A 20,882-nucleotide genomic window follows, 5' to 3' on the forward strand; every position below is an offset into this window, starting at 1 on the left:
TTCTTTCATCATTGGAGTCAATCACCTTAAACCTGCCTCTGCTTTGTCAACTAAGTTTATGCAGTATTCTAAATCCTTTGTGGCCTTTTCAACAATCCCCACAGCATCTTCACCAGGAATAGACGCCGTCTCAAGAAAATGCTTGATTTGCTCATCCACAAGAGCAACTCCTTACCCATTCAAGTTTGATCATGAGCTTGCAGCCACTCAGGCGCATCTTCAGGCTCCGCTGCTAATTCTAGTTCTCTTGCTGTTTCCACCACATCTGCAGCTACTTTCTCTCCTGCAGTCTTAAGCCTTCAATTGTGGGGGGGGGGGGGGCGGATAGAAAAGGCAGTATCAGCGAAGCACCATGAAGCAAAGTGCGCTAAAAAGAGGTAAGCCTTGTATACCTCCTACTGGTTGCTTCTGTGGAGAACTCTGACTGATACAGTGAGCAAATAAGATGTCAAAAAACGTGAGTCCTACCAACTTAAACAAACTCGCAATGGCCATGGCAGGGTCAATTTGATCAAATAATAATAACGACAATAATGTTGATGATAGCATTGGATTACAGCCTTCAAAAACAAGTGAATATCCAGGTTCCATACTGACATAAATAAATAACTGAATAAAAAAATAAGGGATAAGAGACAGTGGAATGAATAGGGACAGTAGAATGTCAAAGAACAATTGAACTCCATTTATCCATGTAGAAGGAATGATGGAAACACAAAACCAAATAAACTCAAACTAAGAGACATTCTACAAAACACCTGACACATACTCTTCAGAAGTGCCAAAGTCATGAGAGACAAAGAAAGACTGCTGAACTGTCCTAGCTGGGTGGAGGCGAAGCAGGCAGACGGCTCACTGCAATGTGGGATCCTGATGTGGATCTGGGATCCAGAAAAGGGGCAGGGCGGTACTGAAAAAACCCAGCAAACTCTACTAAGATCTGCGGATTAGTAACAACATCCGATCAATGTGAATTTCCCGGTTTTGATCATTGTGCAATAGATCTGTAAAGCTGTCAACGTTTGGGGAAATTGAATGAAGGGTATATGGGAACTCTGTACTATTTTGGCAAACTTTCCATAAGACTAAAATCATTTCAAAAAAAAAATTTTTTTAAGTGGGTTCTAAAGAAGACACAGATTCAGGGTCAGAATGAGAGTCAGAGGGCAGTATAAGAATTAGGTCTTTGGGAGGGAAGAGGGATTCAACGTGGGAAGGCCCCAGATGCCTCAGGGAATCAGAGGAGGGATGCTCAGACGAGAGAAGGAGGAATGCAGGCTGCTTGGGGTGCACAGCACACAGATCTGGCCTGGATAAGGTGACACAAATAGAGTACATGAGCCTCCCAGCTCTGGGACCCTCCCCTGGAGACAGCCAGACTTGGCTAACGACCACGATGCCACCACCACCATCATCGTGGGTCACTGCGCACCAGGAGCTGAAAGCTCCTTATCGACTGTCATCCTCACTACAACCCTGCAGGAAGGTCTTGATGACCTCAGTTTATAGATGAGGAAACTGAGAATCCGAACTCCTCAGTAAATGATCCCAGGTCACTCCGCTATAAACAGGGGAAGAAGGCAACAAATCCAGCTCTGACTCTCAAGCTCCCAAACCCTAAAACAAAACAGACCTTGACTAGCCCCAGTCCGACTTCCCTCCGCACAGCACAAGATGGCTGCTAAGAGCTTACCATCTCACAAGAGAGCCCCGTCCAGGGGAGACCATTCTCATTGTCTTCCCTGGAGGTTAAAGCTGGCTTGGCAATACAGAATTCCCTCCACCCAACCCAATGGCAGCCTCTGTCTGGGACCCCAGTCACAAGGCAATGACAATGACACAAAATGCTGGGATTCACGACTGCTCCAAGCACTGTCTATGCATTATTCACTCAGTAACTCTCACAATTATCTGACAAAGCAGGGACAGATCAGGGTTGACGAAGAGGCTGTTGAAGAAGAAAAGTCAGAAATGGGCCAGGTTTCTCACTATACCATCCGCAGGTCAGACTCTCTCCTCGAGGCTCTCCCTAAATCTGGGTCTATTCCCGGGTCCCAGTTCCACCACCTTCCTGGCTGTGTGAGCATGCAGCTCAACCATCCCAGCCTGTCTCCTCCTCTGTGCCCTAGGGGATTACATTAATGCCTACCTTTTCGTGTTGTTGTGAGGATTAGATTAAATGGATCCCATCCATGCAAGGATAGAGGATCTTTGTAAGCCAGGCACTCATGGTGGAATTCAAGCCAGTATGATTTTTCTAGTGCAGGAGAGGGCACTGGAGCTTTTCTGCTGTTCCTCCAATCACCTGTGACCCATGAGTGACCTTCCTCCCTGGCTTCCTTAAACAGAACCCAGTTTGAACCCAGACACCTCTGGACACCCTCGCTTGGGTGCCCCGGCCCAGCAGGTGGAAACAGGCCAGGGGGTTAATCTGTGACTCACTCGGTGCTTTCTTGTGCCTCAGGACATACATACCCTCTCTTCCTAAAGGCCCCCCGCTAACATCCCACCCTGCTTGCCAGCTATGGGGTACAAACGACCAAGTCACTCATCAGCCAGAGGCCAGAACCTTAGAGGAGAGGAGGCGGGGCCTCATAGGTTCTGGGCAGGGCGAAGCAGGGCACAGGAGAGGGGGCCAGCAGGTGACCACAGGCAGAGGAAGCAGTGTGGGGTAGGGTAAGAGAGTATGGGCCATTGTCATTCTGGTGGAGCTGGCCAGACCTGCCAACTGGTGGATTTCTGGGGCACTTAGCTGCTTGTTATCCTTGGGTCTCAGAATAACAGAATAAATAGGAGTTATCATCTATTGAGAAAGAGCCTATCACATGTCAGGATCTTACCTACATTTTCTCTAATCCTCACACCAACCTTGCAAGGTTGACCGATATCAACGTCACCAGTTTTATATTGATGAGGAAACCAGATTTCGGAGGTTGAGTGACTTGTCTGATATAATGCAGCTCACATAAATGGCAGAGTCAGGACCACCTGAGCCCAAGGCCAGAGGAGCTCCAGTTCCATCAGGCCCCAGCTCCATCGGGCCCCCTTCTCAGGACACTCAGGCTCTGGAAACTGTTCTAGGTCAGTGGCTTGGGAGGCTCAGAAGGCTAAGATGGTCTTGGCCACTAGGGAGAGCCATGCAGGAAAGAATGCTGGGTTCCAGGAAGGCGGCTCAGGACTCCAGGAGGGAGGGGCTCACCATGCCCCAGGAGTGGGGAGCCCACCTCTCCCTCACCCTCCCTTGCTTAGCTGACTCCTGCAGAGACTACAGACCCCCAAGCTAAAAGCTGGAAGCAGTTGGGGAGGCTGGTATGGGCCAGGGGTCCAGGAGTCACCCTGTTCCCTCCCACACCACTGACAAGCCTCCTCATCTGTGCCGGACCTTCTGCCCTCCACCCCACACCACGGACCCCAGGCCTCACCAGATCCCTCACACTCTCAGTGGGAAACCTCTGGCCTCTGTTCCCTCCCACATATTTCACCACATGTCCTGTCTCAACAGGACCCCAGGGTTTCCCTCTCCTTTCCCCCTCTCTGGCTCCAAGTCTCCATCTCCCATTCGCCCCCTCTCCCTGCTCTGGGCTCCCACCCTCCCCCTTTCAAACTCCTCTGTTCTCTCAGACACAGCAATCCCCTATGTGATGTTTACACAGCCCCAGAGTCAGAAATACTGAAAACTATGAGACCTTTTGGGACCCACATTCCAGGAAAATGAGAAGCCGGTTTCAGCTCAGTGTCACTTTCTCCCCCCACAACCCCTCCCCGCCTTGCCCCCTCCCTGCTGGGGTGTGTATGTGTGCACATACGCGTACTCCCTGCATATGACACACACCCCAAGCTGACTTATTAACTCCTGAAGGTCCTACACTCTATTACCTCAGAGAGAACTTTAGGAAGATGGAGTGGGGGTGGGCAGGGGGTATAAAAATGTACAACTTCTTGCAAATTTTTATAAAGCATCGAGGAAATGGCTTCCCACCCAAGACCTACCTTATCCTTGACCCGCACTCTGGCAGGGAAGCAGAAGGCAGGAAAACACAGAGCCCAGAGGAACCGTGGCTTCCTGAGGAACTGAAACCCAGGAAAATTGTGGAGGAGTATCCAGGGCAAACACGGGTTACTCAGGTGCTGTCAGGGAACCCCAGCATCAGAATCTTTGGGGATGTTAGATAATACGGCATATCCCTGGACCCAAGCCCACGCTCACTGAATCAAAGCTGGGTAGCTCAGTCAGCTAAGCGTCCGATTCTTGGTTTCAGCTCAGGTCATGATCTCAAGGTCATGAAATTGAGCCCCAAGTTGGCTCCACACTCAGTGCAGAGTCTGCTAGTGATTCTCTCTCCCTCTCCTTCCCTCCCTCTCTCCCTCTCTCTCTCATAAATAAATAAATAAAATCTTTCTTTAAGAAATACACAAACTTCCAAAACTAACCTAAGAGGAAACAGAAAACCTGAATAGACCTCTAACAAATAAAGATTGAACTCAAAATCAAAAAACTGCCCACAAAAAAAAAAAAACCCAGACTCAAACTGCTTCACATGTGAATTCTACCAAACATTTAAAGAAGAATCAATATCAATTCTTCCCAAACTCTTCCAGAAACTGGAAGACGAACCCAACTCATTCTATGAGGCCAATATTACCTTGATGCCAAAACCAGATGAAGACATTATAAGAGAAAGAAAACTAAAGACCGGTATCTCTTATGAACTGAGATGCAAAAACCTTCAACTACATACTAAAAAATAAAGCCAGCCACAAATAATAATAATTATACACCATGACCAAATGGGATTTGCCCCAGGAATACATGACTGTTTTCACACCTGAAAATCAACTAGTGTAATCACGTTCCATAATTGAAGTCCATAATACAATCCATATCAGAGGAACAGAAAAACAAAACCACTTATCACCTCAATAGATGCAGAAAAGGATTTTGAGAAAATCCAGCAATATCTCCTGATTTAAAAAAACACTCAACAAACTAGAAATAGAAGGAAATGCCCCTGACAAAGGCATCACAAAAAAAAAAAAAAAAAAAACCCACAGCTATCATCATGCTTAATGGTTAAAGACCGCATGCTTTCCCCTAAAGTCAAGAACAAGATTAGGATTTCTGCTCTTGCTACTTCTAATCAACATCATACTAGAGGTTCTAGCCAGGACAATTGGAAGGATGACGGGGATAAGAAATAAAAAAAATCCAGGTTGGAAAGGAAGAAGTGAAACGAGATATCTCTATTCACAGATTACATGATCTCACATATAGAAAATCCTAAATAATCCATTTAAAAATGATTAGAACTAATGAGTTCATCAAGTTGCAGGATAAATCTCCAATGTTCAAAAATCAGTTGTACTTCTACACACTGGCAATGAACAACATGAAAATGAAATTAAGAAATCAATTCCATTTAAAGAAATTCCATTTCTTCCATTGAAAAGAATAAAATACTTAGGAATAAATTTTACAAGACATACTTTGAAAACTACAAAACCATGTTGAAAGAAATTTAAAAAGATCTAAATTAACGGAAAGACTTTCCATGCTCATGGCTCAGAAGATTCAATATCGTTAAGATAGTAATATTCCCCAAATTGATCGATAAATTCAATGCAGTCCCTATTAGAATCGCAGCAGGTTGCTTTGCAGAAATTGATAGGCTGATCCTAAAACTCAGGGACCCAGAATAGCCAAAACAATCTTGAAAAAGAAGACTCACACTTCCCAATTTTAATACTTACTACAAAGCAACAGTAGAATGGTGTGGTACTAGCCTAAGGATAGCCATATGTATCAATGAAATAGAATTAAATCCAGAAATAAACTCACACACCTATAGTCAATTGATTTTTGACAGGGTTGCCAAGATCATTCAGTGGGGATAGAACAGTCTTTTCAACAAATGGTTTGGGGAAAATTGGTTAGCCACATACAAAGGAATGCAGTTAAGCCCTATATAAAAATTAACTCAGGGTGTCTGGGTGGCTCAGTGGGTTAAGCATCTACCTTTGGCTCGTGACATGATCTCAGAGTCCTGGGATCAAGCCCCAGGTCTGGCTCCCTGCTCAGCGGAGAGTCTGCTTCTCCCTCTCCCTCTCCACTGCCCTCCACCCCCCCCCAATCCCCAGCTTGTGCACTCACTCTCTCTCTCTCTAATAAATAAATAAAATCTTTAAAAAAAATAACTCAAAATGGATGAAAGACCGAACTGAAAAAGCCAATACTATTAAATTTTTAGAAGAAAACATAGGGTCAAATCTTCATGACCTTGGATTTGGCAATGAATTCTTCGGTATGCCACCACAAGCAAAAGTCATAACAAAATAATAAATCAGACTGTATCAAAATTTTACACTTTCGTGCCTTAAAATGAAAGGACAACCCACAGAATGGGAAAAAAAAATACCTCAAATCATATCTGATAAGGGACTTGTATTGTGCACATATAAACAACATTAACATCTCAATATAAAGACAACCCAATTTTTTAAGGGGGCAAAGAATCTGAATAGATATTTCTCCAAAGAAGATATACAAATGACCCATAAGCACATGAAAAGATGCTCGGCATCTCTAGTCATCAGGGAAATCAAAGCAAAACCACAATGAGATGTCACTTCATTTTCACGAGGATGTGGCTATAATCAAAAAGTCGAAGAAGCATGAACAAGGATGTGGAGAAATCATAACCTTCGTCCGTTGCTGGTGAGGATCTAAAATGGTGCAGTTCTGGGGCGCCTGGGCGGCTCAGTCGTTAAGCGTCTGCCTTCGGCTCAGGTCATGATCCCAGGGTCCTGGGATCGAGCCCCGCATCGGGCTCCCCGCTCTGCGGGAAGCCTGCTTCTCCCTCTCCCACTCCCCCTGCTTGTGTTCCCTCTCTCGCTGTGTCTCTCACTGTCGGATAAATAAAAAATCTTTAAAATAAATAAATAAATAAAATAAAATGGTGCAGTTCTGTTATGGGCTGGATTGTGTCCTTCTAAAAAGATATGTTGAGGTCCCAATCCCCAGTACCTGAGAACATGACTTTATGTGGAAGTAGGTTCTTTACAGAGATAATCAAGTTAGAATGAGGTTCTTAATCTAGCATGACTGGTGTCTTTGTAAAAATTTGGACACAGAGACAGGCAGACACAGAGGGAAGATGATGCGAAGACATACAAGGAAAATACCACATGAAGACGGAGGACTGGGGAGATGCCTCTGTACGACAAGAAGCGTCACAGATTGCTAGCAAACCCCCAGGCACTAGGGAGAGGCAAGGAAGGATCTCCTCTACACCTTTCAGAGGAGCATGGCCCTGCCAACATCTTGATTTTGGACTTCCAGCCTCCAGAACTGTAAGACAATAAATTTCTGTTGTTTAAAGTCACGGGTATGTGGTACTTTGTTGCAGCCGACCTAGAAAACTAATATAAGCTACTTTGAAAAACAATCTAGCAGTTCCTCCAAAAGTGAAGCAGAATTACCCTAAGACCCTGCAATTCCACTCCTAGGTATATACAGTCAGCCCTTGAACGAGGGGGTTAGGGGCACCATCACTGAGCAGTGAAAAGCCCCATATAACTTTTGACTCCCCCAAAACTTAACTACTAATAACCTACTGTTGACTAGAAGCCTTACCAATAACATCAACAGTCAATTAACACATTTTTTAATTGAAATCGGCACATATTTTATATGGTATATGTATTACATACCATAGTCTTAACCATAAAGTAAGCTAGAGGAAAGAAAATGTTAGTAAAAACATCATAAGGAAGAGAAAATATATTTCCAGTACCGTCCTGTAAAAATCTGTGTATAAAGTGGACCTGCGCAGTTCACACCTGGGTTGTTCACGGGTTGACTCTATCCCCAGAGAAATGAAAACATACGGTCACAGAAAGACTTGCACATGAATATTCATGACAGCATTATTCATAACCATCAAAAGGTGGAAACAACCCACATGCCCATCCATTGAGGAATGGATAAACAAAATGTGGTATACTCCCACGACGGAATATTATTCAGCCATTGATGTGCCTTACAAACATTATGCTAAGTGAAAGAAGCCAATCATGAAAACCATATATTCTATTATTCCATTCATATGAAATTTCCAGAATAGGGAAGTATGTAGAGACTGAAAGTAAATTAGTGGTTGCTTAGGACTGGGGCAGGTGTGGGGGGAAAAGGATGGAGGGACTTTTTGATCCCTTGATCTTGAAACATGGCATTATAGTTGGGTCATCAATCTCAGTGCTCACGAGAGCCCTACAAGTTAGGTCTTACTATCATCCCCGTGGTATGGATGAGGGAACTGGAGCTCAGAGAGGTTAAGGAACTTGCCCAAGGTCACACAACCAATTATGGATGCAATCAGGATTTAAACACAATACTCTGCCTCCAAGGCCAAAGAACAACCCATGGGTCCTGGGGCCACGAGCCTCCCGCAGTCCAGCTATACCAGGTAGCAGGAGAATACTCCGTTTCTAACACAACCTCGAGGGAAGGTTGCAGGTGTTTTTGTGAGAAAGCAGGAAAAGTGGTGTGTCCTATGACTGAAAGGTGGGGGTTCATTACGGGATTTCCTTTCCTTTCAAGCTTAAAGGATGGGATTTAAACCCCTTTGGTACAACGGAGGAGACAAAGTCATTGCTGGTGCTCGGGACAGGGAAGAGCCAGGGTCTGGGAAGAGGGTAGGAGAGAGAGAGAGAGAGAAGCAGGAGGTGAGTAGGAGCTGCCTGGAGGCTGAGGCGTAGGCAATTTGGCTGCCCAGCAGCTGCCTGGTAACTTCCTTTAATTTGCATCTGACCTGGAATGGAAATGAGCATTTTGCTGGAAGGAGCTGCTATTTTAAAACAAGGGGCAAATCAGGAGCGAGAAAAGCGTTTCTCAAAAATGTATTAGGGATTAGGGAAACGGTGTGGGCTACGCGGGTACTCCCTGGATCATCTTTGCAACTTTTCTGTAAATCTAAGACAATTCTAAAATGACAAGTTTCCTTTAAAATAATAGATAAATAGATAGTTAGCTAGCTAGATAAAATGCACCTGGAGGTTGTAGAATCATATAGCAGGGGAGAGAGAAGAAACACAAAGCAGAAGAAAATCTGCCGTGTATATATATACCATGTGTATACAGAAATAGAAGTGGAAGACACATCCTGGACCATCCACTTGAATCCTCAACAGGAGAGAAACAACTGGGGACAGATAAGAACCCCATGAGACATAGGGGTGGGGACTAAGGGAGGCTTGGAACTGCTTCCTTCAAGGGATTCAGAATGGGGAGCTGGAGGGTGGCATTTCCATCCACTGTGGTGCATCTCCAGTGCCCAAACCAGCCAAGTTCTCAGTCTGTCTCACTCTCTTCTCTTCTCACCTGCTCCCCACCCATGGATCCCAGGGCAGTGCCCGAATCATGTAGAAAGCCACTGGCCCTTAGCCAAGTTTGTTACCCTCCCCGGGCCTCAGTTTTGGTTCTATAAAATGGGGCTACCATAAGCCCAGCCCACCCCACAGAACCGAGAAGGTGAATGAAGATATTTTGTATATCACAAAGTTCTGTGTAGATACAGACGATTAAAAGTTCATAGCACATCTGTTCATAATAGCCCCAAACTGCAAATAACCCAAATGGCAATCAACAGCAGGATGAATAAACAAATTGTGCTTTATTTATATGCTGGAATACAACATAGCAATCAAAAAGAATGAACTGCTATAATATGCAAGGGCATGGATGACCGTCCCAGACAGAATGTTGAGTGAAATAAGCCAGGCACAAGAGTAAACAGGGCTCCCTGGGTGGCAAAGTCAGTTAAGCATGAACATTTGGTTTCAGCTCAGCTCATGAGCTCAGGGTCGTGGGACGGAGACCCACATCAGGCTCTGCAATCAGCACGGCGTCTGCTTAAGACTCCCTCGCCCTTTCCTTCAGCCCCTCCCCCCTGCTTGCTCGCTCTCTCTCTGTAAAATAAATAAATCATTAAAAAAAGAGTAAACATACTGTATGATTCAATTTATAAGAAGTTCAAAAAGAGGCAAAACTAATCTGTGATGGCAGAAGTAAGACTAGAAATTTCCTTTGGGGGATACTGACTTGGAGGGAGGGGTGCAAAAGGGCACTTCTGGGTGCTGGAAATGTTCTAGATCTTGATCTGGTTCATACACAGGTACAAACTTATTGATGTGTGTACTTGCTGGCATGTGAGTTATACCCCCGCTAGAAAATGTAAACGACTAAACTTATGTGGAGTGTGAGTCTCTGTCAGAAGGTCAGAGGGCTTTCTGGAAGGATATTATGAAATGATTTTGCTGCTCCCTCTCTCCTGCTCTCAAGTCCTCCCTCATCCCACTCCACAGCCTCTCTCTAAATAGGAACCTCTTGTTCCTCAACATTCCTTTATTCCACTCCTTTACTTCCTCATCGGAACCCCTTCTATGAGTCAGGCACTATTCTAGAAGCTGAGGGTGCAACCTCTCAGCCCTCCTTTGTGCAATAAACAGGTATCTTAACATCTACTCTGGGGCCCCTCCTCAACCAGCATGGAGCATTTTCTCTCCAGCAGGTCCCAGTGGCATAGAACAGGGCATACAATATCTAAGATCCTTTCCAGTCTCCACCTATGGTTCAAGAAAGGAGAAAGGTGCCTACTATGTGCTGGGGTGCATTTATTCCTCTACAAAACAGGTCACATAGCTGGAAGGCAGCAGGGGTAGAGGGGTATGTGTGATTCCTACATCTTTGCCCTTCCCACCACTCCCACGGACCACCCCCCACCCCCAGGAGCAAGGTCAACCTCGCCCTCTCTCTGGGCATCTGTGTAGCTGGCCTCCAAGGTGGCCACCCCATTGATTCTTGCCTCCAAGTATTCATGTCTTTATATAGGTCCCTCCCACAGTCAATGAGGATGACCTATACAACCAATAGGATATTGTAAACATAACAGTGTTTGTCTTCCAAGGCGAGGACATAAAAGACATTGCGGCTACCACCTTGCTCTCTCTTGAATCATCCACTCTAAGGAAGCCAGCCACCATGTTGTGAGGACACTCAAGCAGATCTATGGAGAGGGCCATGTGGCAAGAAACTAGGACCTCCTTCCAACAGCCAGCACCAAGTTGCTAGCTACGTGAATGAACCACCTTGGAAGCAGCTCCTCCAACCCCAGTCAGGCCTTCAGATAACTACAGCCCCAGCTGACATCTTGACTGCCACCGCATGAGAGACCCCAGGCCAGAACAAGCCAGCCAAGCCACTGCCAAATTTCTGACCCATGGAAACTATATGAGATAATAAATGTTTGTCATTGTTTTAAGCTACTGAATTTGGGGGTAGACTGTTATATCATATTGCTATAGGTAAATAATATAGCCCCTCTCAGATCAGATCATGGGTTCATGCTGCAAGAACAGTCTGGAAGGTGGCATGTTAGGGTGTCCAGAACTATCCACTCACTAGAGGGATGACCAGCGTGGGCTGAATCTGAGAGGACAGGAAAGAACACACATGCACAAGAAATCCCCAGTATGTGGGAGAAGAGCTGTGAAATAAGAAATCAAGCAAAGCAGAAATCTTGGCACCTTCTTCCCTAGAAATTTCTCACACACTCCATCTATCTCGGTAAGTGGAACCACGTGCACCCAGTGACTCTGGCCAAAAACCTGGTAGTCATCCTTGGGCCCATTATCTCTCACACACCCAACATCTCATCCATCAGCCAAGTCCTGGGCTCTACCCCCATGATGTATCCCAGACCTGGCCCCTTCTCACTGCCTTTCCTGCGAGCACCATGGTCTAAGCCACCAGCCTCCTTCATCTGGGCAACATCAGCAGCCTACTAGCCCATCTCCGTAGCCTACCCTTGTGCCTGTTCAAGGCCAGAGTAGGCTTCTCAAAACAGATTAGATCATGTCCCATGTGCTCAAAACCCTCCAGGGCTAACCATTCTCCAGTGACATGGCCTTCTTTCAAGCATTTCATAAGCTCATCTCACCTCAGGGCCTTTGCACTTGCTCTTCCATCTTCCAGATCATCACGTAACATCAACATCTGGGTCTCACCTCATGCAATACTTCCTCCGAGAAGTTTTCCTGGGCCACGTTAACTTAATCACTCTCTAACCCACTGCTTTAGCTCATTTCCTTCATAGCATGTTTACCTATTTATTGTCTGTCTCCCCCGGGAGAATGTCAATCCCATGAGGGCAAATGCCTTATCTGTCTTGTTTACCTAGAACACTGTCTGGCCTTTGGAAAGAGCTCAATAAGCATTTGTGTAATGAGCCCTGTTTAGAGGTAAGGGGATGGATGAGATGACCTCCAAGTTGATCTGGTTATAAAATCTAGAGGACAGAGCTCTGCTGTGTGGTGTGTCCTGGGGCTCACATCACACTTCCCGGCAGGAGGAAAAGACAGGGCGGTAGTAAGAGCTGTGGTTTTAGGGGAAAGACTTGCCAGCTGGGTGGAGCCCACACCACCAGCGGGTCCCATTTCCTATAGAGGAAAATCCTCTAAAAAAGCTCCTTCTGTCTGTCTGGCCGTGCCCTGCCAGTCCACCGCTACCCTCTGGGTTGTCCTCCAGGGCTAGGCAGAGCAGGATTTTGCCACAGCCTGGTGGATTCTGAGCCCCCAGCATTTCCAAGAATTGCCAGGCAGGCTATGCCCCCAGAAGTCATCTTTGGCATCCCTCTGTCATCCCACAGAGGCTGTTATATAATAAGAAACGCTCTTGGGTCATACCTCCAGACCTCCCTCAGCCCCCATTCACCCAGACTCAGACCCTCCACTGCCAGTATATTCATTTCCTTATCCTCTCTGAAGGCATCCACTGCTGCAAGAGATGGAAAGCAAAGGGAGAGGGAGAGGCAAGGATTAAGGGACATTGGTAATAACCAATTACTACGTTTTTGAGCACCTACCTATGTCAGGCACTGTACTGGGCACTTGCACACACATTATCCCATTTCATCTTCATAATAACCTTTTCTTATTCCCATCCCCTTGAGGATGAAACAGAGGCTCAGAGAGGTTACATGACTTGCCCAAAGTCATTCAGCAAATAAAGAAGCAGAGGATGAGATGCACCAGATACTGGGCCTCCACTGTTCAGTGCATCCTTTTGAAACCTCCTCCCCTCTTCTGCCATTCACTGAACTCCTTCTGGAAAGATCATGTGTCAACAGCAAAGGTGGGGTGAGAGGGCGAGGAGAAGGTGAGCCATTATGGGGTGGGGGGGCACAGACTGACAGGTAAGGCAGGGCATTTCCACCTCCAGAGAGCTGAGCCCATCTGACAGAACAGCTCCCCTCCCAAATAAGCCATCATAATCCAGTACTCCAAGAAGCCGGCTCCTGATCCATCACTCCTCTGTCCAGGCCTGAGAGGATGCAGCAGGGCTCCAGCCAGCCCTGCCAACCAGGACCCAGCAGCCCCCTCTGGCCTTCTTGCCTCAGTTTTCCTCTCACCAAGACCAGCCCTGAAACACTGATGGGGAAACTGAGGACCAAAGTGCCACCTGGCCAATAAAGAGAGTGGGATGGTCCCGCAGGAGGTTCCATGCCCAGAGAAACCCTGACCTCCGACCTCATCCCCACTCCCCCACCTATCCCGTTTTCCCGCCCTCGGGCTCCTTCGGCTATAGCCCCCATCCCAAGTTTTTCCAGACTGCCCAAATTGGGCCAATCAGGGCTCTGCGCGGCCCACGGGATAACTGAAATGCATCCCCCTCCTCCTCCATTCCCCCAACCAGCCCCCCTCCCCCAACTAAGGGAAAAACCTTCAAAGACCCCTCCCTCGGAGCTCGGGTCCCCGCCTGCCACCTTCAGGAGCTGCCCAGACCCCGCGCCGCGGCCTCCCACACCCGGCCCTCGCCTTCACCTTGACCCGAGCCCGCTCCCGGGCCCCAAAGCTTTGCATAAACAAAGAGCGGGGCAGGGGACGACCCGGGCCCCGCCCCCGGCCCGCCGGCGCCCCCACTCCCCTCCCCGACCCAAGCCGGTCGCGCCCCCGAGCCCCCCGCGGAGCCAGCCGGCCCGCGGCCCCTTACCTTGGCCCGGCATTTCGGATGACAGGAGAAACTGCAGACTGCGAGAGGGCGACACAGAAAGAAAGTTTAGCCGCGAGGTATGGAATGGAAACTCGGGCGAAATCTCCTCCCACCCCCGCCCGCACTCTGCGCTCGGGAGGGAAGGAGGGAAGGAGGGAAGGAGGGACGGAGGAACGGAGGGAGGAGGGGGCGGAGGGGGGTGGCTGCCGCAGCTCCCCGGGGCCTGCGGGGCGGGAACGCCCGGGACTGCGGACCCGCGGGTCGGGGAGGCGCCGAGCCCTCATCGCCCGAGCCCCTGGGGCGGGTGCGAGAAGGTGGGAGGGGCAGGGGGAGGGGCGGGGGGACCGACTCCCCCGCTGGATCTTTGCCAGGGGCAGAGGGACCCAGGCCCCGTGGCAGCCGCGCCGAGGCATGGGGTGGGGGGGGGTGCCTTCTCCCCTTACATACACCGCAGGCAGGCAGGCAGCGGGCACTCCAAGAACCATGATCATGCTCCCTCTCCCCCAGAGAGAGACACACAGACCCGATTGACCGTCCAGGAGAGGACCGGTACACACACACATACACACTTACACCCATACACACACACACTTACCAATAACCACTCGGCCAGACAAGCACACATACACATATATGTACACACATAGCCTCGCACACATTCATACTCATGCCCCAGGGAAACCTCTGACTCAGGGGCACCCACACACACACTTTCACGGGACACCCTCAGAGTACAGCCTGACACAGACGTTGGACACAGACACATGGATAGATGCCTACACAGGCTCACAAACTTCTTGTGCATCATTTGAAATACACACACACACACACATACACACACACACACACACACACACACAGCGGACTTAACTCTGCCCTCCCACTACCAGAAGCTGGAATCAAATTTCCTATGGGGTTCCCTCAGTCTGGAATGTCCCAGCCCTGCCTGCCCCACCCCCAGGGCCCTCCACCCTGGGGTTTTGTGGTCCCCTCCCACCAGGTCCCACAGATGGGGTGAGGGGGTCTACTGAGCTGAGCTTCTGCACTGACTTGACCTTGTTAGCTGCTGACACAGGTGGGTTAGGGGCACTGGTTAGAGAACAGGGGTCAGGGAGGCAGGGGAGAGCTGCCCAACCCCAATGCCTTGGCAAGCCACAGCCCTGGGCCACAGCCAGCTGCCCTGGCCTCTTCGATCTACAGTTCGTCCAACCCCTTTCTGGCTTTGAGTCAACCTGATTCTGAGCAGAATGCAAAAGGGGAGACTGAGGCGCAGATGAAGGCCCAGAGCTGCAAAAGAGGGCTCTGCATACTAAGGCTTCTGATTGGTCTGTAGGAATGGAAGTCTGGGATGCGACCTTGGCCATCGGCCCTGCCTGGGACCTTGTTCTCCCAGAACCTTGTCCTGGCCCCAGCTCAGGCCTGTAACTCAGCTGTTGCTAAGCAAGGCTTTCCTGACCCCACCAGCCACCCAGGCCAGCTCAGGGACTTCTCCACCCCTGGCCACACCAAGACATACCCACCCCTGACCACTCAAGTCAAGTGAGGCCCATCTGTCTAGCCTTTCTGCTTCTCTCTCGCCCCACCCCCACCCCACTACCCCAGGATGGCAACTCCCCTCCAGACACCCCAGCCCCACCCCCATGCCTTCTTTCCTGGCCTTGGAATGTGGAATTGAGAAAGCTTCAGGCCATGTGGCCTGAGCTTGGAAGGCCATTCCAGCCAGGCAGGCGCCCCAGTGGGCCACTACCTCCAAACAGAAGGACCTTTCCCCTTCCTCGGCTAATCAAATCCCAAGCCTTCAGGAATAAGTCCTGGGCCCCTCCTCTGGAGGCCTCCCTCACTGTTCCCTACCTCCTCACAGGTATCACCACACAGAGCACGTTTCCCCCACCACCTTGGTCCCTACAGCTATGGGCTCCTTCAAAGGAAGGACCTGTCTCTCTCTCCTCTCTCTCTCTTTCTCTCACTACACAATACCTGGGACCTGGTACATACAGTAGAAGCTTAATAAATGATTGAGGAGTTAGACCTGACTGAAGATCTCCCCTGGGGTTTATGTGTATGCCCCCATTTAATCATTCCCACCCCACTCTCAGCCTTTTCCTGAGACATAGCCTGCCCCCAACATTTCATAATCCATCAAAAAGGCATTCCCTAAATGTCCACTCTGGACCTCCCAACCCCAGTCAAGATACTAACTGCACAATGACAGCCAGGACCCCATCTCCCTCAAGATCGTACTGCATACTTCTGACAGGTCACAGAATGCACCAAATCCTTTCCTACCTCAGGGCCTTTGCACTTGCTGTTCTGGCTGCCTGGACCATTCTCCCTCACCCTAGCTGTCCATTGCTCACCAAGCCAAATCCTTCTTCTACTTCTAGAATCCACTGAAAGCCATCTATCTCCTCAAAGAGGCTTTTCCTGACCACCCAAATGACATTAGGCACTTCCAATATTCTTTCTCAGCAGCACCCTGATAATTTCCTTCTTAATACAGTTCACAGTCTGAAGTCAACATGGGTAATTCCTGCTCACTTATGAATAGTATATCTCCCTACACTAGACCCATGAGGGCAGGGAGCATGCCTGTCTCATTCACACAAACCTCCAGTAGCTAGAACAGTTTCTGATCCAGGCCTCCAACACCAAACAGCAGCTTTGTGCAAATTAGAAAATGTCTTACCCTCCGGGCAGACCAGCCCCTTGGCCACACAGCTGAATACAGCGTCTTTGTGGGAATGGCAAGAAGGTGCCCTTTCTCCAGGCGGACCCAGCTCTGTACCTGGGTGTGTGGTTTGGAGAGCAAAGTGTGGCTGCTTCCAGTGCTCTCTCGGGGAGGCGCCCTTGGCAGTGAACGGCCTGCCTGACCATACAGGGCAGCCCTGCCTGTCACACAGTGGGCAGACATCCAACAAATGCCCTTGGATGGAGGGCAGATGGAGAGGTCATTGGGCAACAGCAGTACAGTGAGCTGAGGGCTCCATGCGTGCTGGAATGCTCAGCGTGCCCTTGAGAGCTCTCCAGTGGGGAGCAGACGAAGTCGGCCCCCGGCCCCCAGCCCAGAAGACAAAAGCTCAGCAAAGTCCACTCAAGTGGCAGGTTCCCAGCAGCTCCGCTGGTGGATTTTTACACCTTAGGAACACCTGTAACGCCCAGCTCCAGGGAGGCCCTCTTGCTCTGAGGGCCCTCCCTCCAGGGATGGTGCCCTCACAGTCTGGCCACTCTTCTCCGGTCTCCCCCAGGGGGCAGTATTTCCTACTCTAACTGGCCGGTCCCCTGCTGTCATGTGAAATTTGGGCATGCCACTCTGCGGGCTTCCCACTTCCCAGATGCATGGCACGTTCAAATGTGCTCCAGAAAGGGGAACTGTGGCAGCCACAGTTCCCCAGTGCATCCTGGATGCACACCTTCCTGTCATCCTTTCCCACAGTGAATAGGGCTGGCTTACGTAGCCCGCTGAATATTGTAGAAATGCTGGTGTGTGACTCCTGAGGCTCAGTCATCAAAGGTATTGTGGCTTCAGCCCCAGTCTCTTGGATCACTGGCTCTGGGGGAAGCCAGTTACCACGTCGTGAGGACACCCAAGCAGTGCTATAGAGAGGGCCATGTGACGAACAGCTGAGGCCCCCTGCTACCAGCCAGGGCCAACTTGGCAGACGCATGACCGAACCACCTTGCAAGTGGATCTTCTGGTCCTGTCAGGCCCTCCAATGACGACGACCCCGGCTGACGTCTTGACTACAACTCACGAGAGACCTGAGGTCCAAACCACCCAGTGAAGCCACATGTGAAACCCTGACCCTCAGAAATGATGTGAGATCACAATTTCATATCTGTTGTAAATTGCTAAGTTTGGGGACAAATTTATTATGTAGCTACAGATAACCAACACTGAAACCAGAGCCCAGGATCCCACAGAAAGCAAGAGGCTAAAGGCTGATGCTGGGCACTGAGGCCAGAGGCCATCTGCTCGGTCCTTCCTTGCTCCCTGGGTACGGGCATGATCATCTCTGCAATTCCTTCTTCCCTTTCCTTCCCCTACCAAGCAATTAGTCATCCTGTCCCAGAAAGTAACTCCAAAGAGGCTGTCAAATCTACCCCCTTCCTGGCAGCCCCCCAACACTGCACCAGTTCAGACCAATTTTCCTTCCCTGGGCCCTGTCTCCCCTCTAGCCTTGCCCCCCCCTTTAATCCACAGAGTCACAGACCATTCTCAAGTGCAAACTGATCACATTACACTCCTGCTTAGAACTGTCTTGTCCAACTCCTCAGCACACTTACAAGGCCCTGCTTGGCCTGGTCTTGCCCCCACCTCCAGCCACTGCCCCAAAAGAGATCTGCCACACTGAACTCCCCAAAAGGACATTGAGTCTGGTAGGTCTGAAATGGTGAACTCATATACACCCTCCAAGGCCCGTTTCGAAATGTCCCTCTCTGGATAATCAGGCATTCAAAGATGATCACTCCCTGCTCTGTGCTCCCAGTTGAGGTCCTGTTCAACCTGGCAGCTTTGCATCCTGCCCCTTCTCCAGGCACAGGGTCTGACTTACAGATGGGGCTCAACAAATGTGGCGTAAATTTAAAACTGGAAGAATTCTTCCCAGCCTAAACCACTGGGACCACTGCTGATGTTCTGGGGCAATGGAAAGGACATAAGAGAGGGTGGGTGAGCCCCAATCTTCAGCCCCAGCCCCTGCTGGGAGAGGGCCAATGTGGACCATGGTCAGTGCCTTCTGAGTGCCTCAATACAAACACCACCTATTACCCAGCTTGGTCCGGCTCTCCATCTACCCGCTTACCTCCCTGGCTACATGGAGACTGGCTCTCAGCTCAGATGCCAGTCATGCTCTGTGATCCGGGACCAGTAATGTAGCCACTCTGAGCCTCCATTTCCTCATCTATAAAATGGGGGCAATAGTGACACCTCCTTCCCAGGGTTGTGAGAGTTGACTGACTTCATATATGTGGCTGGCCCTGAGCATGCTCTGTAGAAAGCTGTAGCTGGTATTAGCATTGTCTGATTCTATATTACTGGTATTCTACTGGAGAACCCCTGTCTCCTGGTCAGGAGACCGGGTTCTAGTCGTCCTGAGTGCCATCATACAGCTGTGTGACCGGAAGCAAGTCGTTCCCACTCTCTGGTCCCTACCATGCCCCATTGACGCACTCATTTGCCTGCATCGCTGAGCCCCGAAGAGATGGTCCTCAAGCCCTCTCCCGGCTGTGAGAGCCTGTGGCACACCACTGGTCTCTCCACCAGTCACCACCTGCCTCTTCCTCCCTCCAACGTAGAAAGGAGTGGAGGCCCAGGTTCCGACCCTGAACGCATCCTGGACACTGTGGGGGAAACACCCAGCCTGCGATTGACAGGGATGTCCACTCCACAAGGTACAGCTCCTCATCGTGGGGGGACATGGGCAGGAAAACGTCAGCTGTCCCATCCTGCTGGGCTGCGTGCTTGAGTCCTCCCCAGACACACATCCCAGGATCCACCCCACCTGAGCGGACAGTGGCCTCCCCCAGCTCCCGCAGAAGGCAGTGACCCCGCAAGATGAAGCCCCCTGGGGAGGGACCCTGCCAAACCAAAGCTCGATGGAGCCCCAGGAGCCTCATCTCTGCCCGTGGGTGTCAACACGGCCCCCCACCCAGCAGGGCCCAGCCCATGGTGGAGCTGAGAACCCCATAGTATGGAGGGGTCCATAGGTTACCTGCTGGGGTAGAAAACTGCACCCCCAACCCCAGCCCTGAGCCAGCTCCCGCCTCATTGGGCTGCTGGGATTCTATCCTGAGGTGGCTTCCTGCCCTCCCGGGAACACAGGAAGCCAACATTGTTGGGATCTAAATGGCCTTTTCCTCCTGGCCTCAGCTCGGAAAATGAGCACATAGCCTCGGTGTGCACCTGACCCCAGCAGGAACCGCCCACACCCGCAGTGGGCCTCAGCTCCCCTCGGCAGCTGGCAGACAGACTGGCCCAGCCACCCGCCTGCCCGCACTGCCTCATGGCCCTTCCCTGCCCTGCTTATCTCCGTGGCCTGGCTTGGAGGTGTGTGATGGTTTATATTATGTGTCAGCTCAGGTAGACTATCTATCATACCCAGATAGTTGTTCAACATGATTCTAGATGTTTCTGTGAAGGGGTTTTTGTGGATAAGATTAACATTTAAATCAACAGACTTGAGTAAAGCACATTAACTTCCATAATGTGGGTGGGCCTCGTCCAATCAGTTGAAGGCCCGAATAAAACAAAGACCAATCTCCCCAAGCAAGAAGGGACTCTGCCAGCAGACTGGTTTTGAACTTGAACTGCAACTCTTCCCTGGGTCTCCAGCCTGACAACAGATTTTGGACTTGCCAAACCTCTATAATTGTATGAGCCAATTCCTTAAAATAAATTATCTATCTATCCATCCATCCATACATCCTGTTGGTTCTGTTTATCTGAGGTACCTCAAGTAATACAAGGTAACTCGGGGGACGGCCAGGGGTTGTGGGCGCTGTGTGGCTCTGAAGCTCAAGCAAGAGGAGACCTTCTAGATGTTCCCATTCAGTGGTTTTCAAACTTTCGTGCAGATGGACTCTTGAGTGGAACCTCAGTGATCTTGGTTAACTTTTACTAAAAGCTTGTTCTGAGCCCTTTATGTGTACATATTATCTCACTTAACCCCCAAAGTAACCTGAGGAGGGGGGTGTGCTATGTGTCTCATTTTAAAGGAAAGGTGCCTGAGGCTCGTACAGGTGACACACTCTGCTCAAGTTCTTACTAGCAAGGGGCAGAGCTGGGATATGAATCTGGGACGTCGGGGCTAAGTGCAAGACCACCATCCATCCTGCCTCC

At 49.6% G+C, this 20,882-nt stretch overlaps 1 protein-coding gene across 7 annotated transcripts in view; it reads right to left on the minus strand.

Moving 5' to 3' along the window:
- TNS1 (tensin 1) overlaps positions 1-20,882 on the minus strand; it is a 225,655-nt gene that overhangs the window by 156,194 nt on the left and 48,579 nt on the right. For all 7 annotated transcript variants that reach the window (XM_027590752.2, XM_027590751.2, XM_027590750.2 and 4 more), the window contains exon 3: positions 14,045-14,082. The gene's annotated coding sequence lies outside the window, so the exon portion shown is untranslated. The remainder of the gene's footprint in view (positions 1-14,044; positions 14,083-20,882) is intronic.

The sequence above is a fragment of the Zalophus californianus genome, chromosome 3 (assembly GCF_009762305.2).
Source record: "Zalophus californianus isolate mZalCal1 chromosome 3, mZalCal1.pri.v2, whole genome shotgun sequence".
Lineage (NCBI taxonomy): Eukaryota > Metazoa > Chordata > Mammalia > Carnivora > Otariidae > Zalophus > Zalophus californianus.